Source organism: Oncorhynchus gorbuscha, unplaced genomic scaffold (genome assembly GCF_021184085.1).
Source record: "Oncorhynchus gorbuscha isolate QuinsamMale2020 ecotype Even-year unplaced genomic scaffold, OgorEven_v1.0 Un_scaffold_13198, whole genome shotgun sequence".
In the NCBI taxonomy this organism is placed as follows: Eukaryota; Metazoa; Chordata; class Actinopteri; order Salmoniformes; family Salmonidae; genus Oncorhynchus; species Oncorhynchus gorbuscha.
Genome location: NW_025755407.1, coordinates 1 through 2,500, shown reverse-complemented (window position 1 = coordinate 2,500; position 2,500 = coordinate 1). Strand labels below are relative to the sequence as shown.

General features: G+C 48.7%; 1 long non-coding RNA gene across 1 annotated transcript in view; it reads right to left on the bottom strand.

The window, feature by feature from the left end:
* Positions 1-1,262, bottom strand: part of LOC124030624 — a 5,750-nt gene extending 4,488 nt beyond the window's left edge. The window contains exon 1 of the long non-coding RNA XR_006837999.1: positions 1,124-1,262. This is a non-coding gene — a long non-coding RNA (uncharacterized LOC124030624). The remainder of the gene's footprint in view (positions 1-1,123) is intronic.
* Between the last annotated feature and the right edge of the window lie 1,238 nt (positions 1,263-2,500).

Genomic DNA, 2,500 nt, shown 5'->3' with positions numbered 1-2,500 from the left:
TGTTTTGTACACTCAGTGTAGTTTTCCTGAAATAACTAAGACTGGCCAAAACAAACAGCCCTGATGATTATCAGCCCTGATGATGTAGCCCTGATGATGTAGCCCTGATGATGTAGCCCTGATGATGTAGCCCTGATGATGTAGCCTCCCTCTCCAAACCCCTCCCTCTCCAACCCCTCCTCTCCAACCCCCTTCCAGCCCCTCCTCTCCAAACCCCTCCCCTCTCAACCCCCTCCCTCTCCAAATCCCCTCCCTCTCCAACCCCCTCTCCAACCCCTCCTCTCAACCCCCTCTCCAACCCCCTCCCTCTCTTAACCCCCTCCCTCTCCTCTTATACATAAAACATCAGCAGCTCCTTCCTGTATTAACTTTGTTTGTTTTCCATCTCTCGCTTCAGAAGTCTAATTTCTCAGAGTCATTAACTACAGCCCTCTGGGCTAGAGAGAGAGAGAGAGAGAGAGAGAGAGAGAGAGAGAGAGAGAGAGAGAGAGAGAGAGAGAGAGAGAGAGAGAGAGAGAGAGAGAGAGAGAGAGAGAGAGAGAGAGAGAGAGAGAGAGAGAGAGAGACAGCAGCTCAGAGCGATGGCTTGCATTACCCATTCTCACTTAATGAGTTTGCATCGACTTCCTATCACACACTGCTGTCAGCCTCCACTGGCTTTCCATCCTGCAGGCTTATCAGCACCAGCTCAATCCCAAACCCATGGCATTACTAAGCATTCATAGAAACAGTGACCATGCATAAGGCTTCGTGTGTTTTCAGATTGCTGAAAGTGCTGGGAAGCGTCTATGATTAATAGTGTCTCGTCACCTCTGGGTCTAATGCACTGCACCTCAGTGCAAGAGGCGTCACTACAGTCCCTGGTTTGAATTCAGGCTGTATCACATCCGGCCGTGATTGCGAGTCTCATAGGGTGGCGCACAATTGGGTTTGGCCCGGGTAGACCGGCAATTGCAAATAGGAATTTGTTCTTAAGTGACTTGCCTAGTTTAATAAAATAAAATAAATCTACCTCTTCCCTTCATCAAAGTGTTTATCTTGCTGTTAACGACGTCGACTACGTGCTTCATTACAAAGTTTCTCTGTTGGGAAATAAAGTAAACAAATAAAGTGGGTTGGAAACCTTGGCGAAGCGTCTGTTGTAGTGGGCCTGGACCTTGAGGTCTGGACAGTCTAGTTTCCTGATGATCTCAAAGCTCTGGTTGAGCTGGGTGAAGATGTCCACTACTGAACTGGAGAACAGAGCATGCTCCGACGTCTGCTGGAACTACAGCAGGGAGGAGAGGAAAAGAGAGAGAGGTCATCCGCACTTTTCTGCAATTGCAAACTCACAGGATAGTTGTAAGTATTGGTGTGGAGGTCCCTCACCCCTTCCCTCTTGTCCTCTCCTAGAGCTCCCATGCATGAACTCCACGGACACATCCTCGTTCTCACCCAGCCACTGAAGGACAAATGGCAAAAACCACCTGGAAGAGAGAAGGAGGAGGAGGGTGGGACAAGAGTAAAACAGAAGAGAGGGAGAAAGAGCGAGAAACAGCCAAACGGAAAGGGAAAGTTAAATCTATGCACCATAGAATTAAGGTATTCTGTGAGAATGTGAGACAGAAGCAAGTAGCTGTCAGAGATAAAGAGAGAGAGAGCGCAAGGGAGAGAGAGAAAGAAAGAGAGAAAGAAAGAGAGAGGGAAAGAAAGAGGGAGGGAAAGAAAGAGAGAAAGAAAGGAGAGGGAAAGAGAGATGGAGCAGAGAGAGAGAGAAGAGAGGAAGAGGAGAAGAGAGAGAGAGAGAGAGAGAGAGGAGAGAGAGAGAGAGGAGAGAGAGAGAGAGAGACTCTTCAGGCGTTTTGTCTTTCTTTAATGATACATCCTCATTTCATAAAAACCTCACACCCCCCCCACCCCTAAGGAGTGCAGAGACCATCCCATTAAATAACAGCAAAGGGTCTGTTATCCCCCCACCCTAAGGAGTGCAGAGACCATCCCATTAAATAACAGCAAAGGGTCTGTTATCCCCCCACCCCAAGGAGTGCAGAGACCATCCCATTAAATAACAGCAAAGGGTCTGTTATCCCCCCCACCCCAAGGATTGCAGAGACCATCCCATTAAATAACAGCAAAGGGTCTGTTATCCCTCCACCCCCACCCTAAGGAGTGCAGAGACCATCCCATTAAATAACAGCAAAGGGTCTGTTATCCCCCCACCCTAAGGAGTGCAGAGACCATCCCATTAAATAACAGCAAAGGGTCTGTTATCCCCCCCACCCAAGGAGTGCAGAGACCATCCCATTAAATAACAGCAAAGGGTCTGTTATCCCCCCACCCCAAGGAGTGCAGAGACCATCCCATTAAATAACAGCAAAGGGTCTGTTATCCCCCCACCCCAAGGAGTGCAGAGACCATCCCATTAAATAACAGCAAAGGGTCTGTTATCCCTCCACCCCCCACCCTAAGGAGTGCAGAGACCATCCCATTAAATAACAGCAAAGGGTCTCTTATCCCCCAC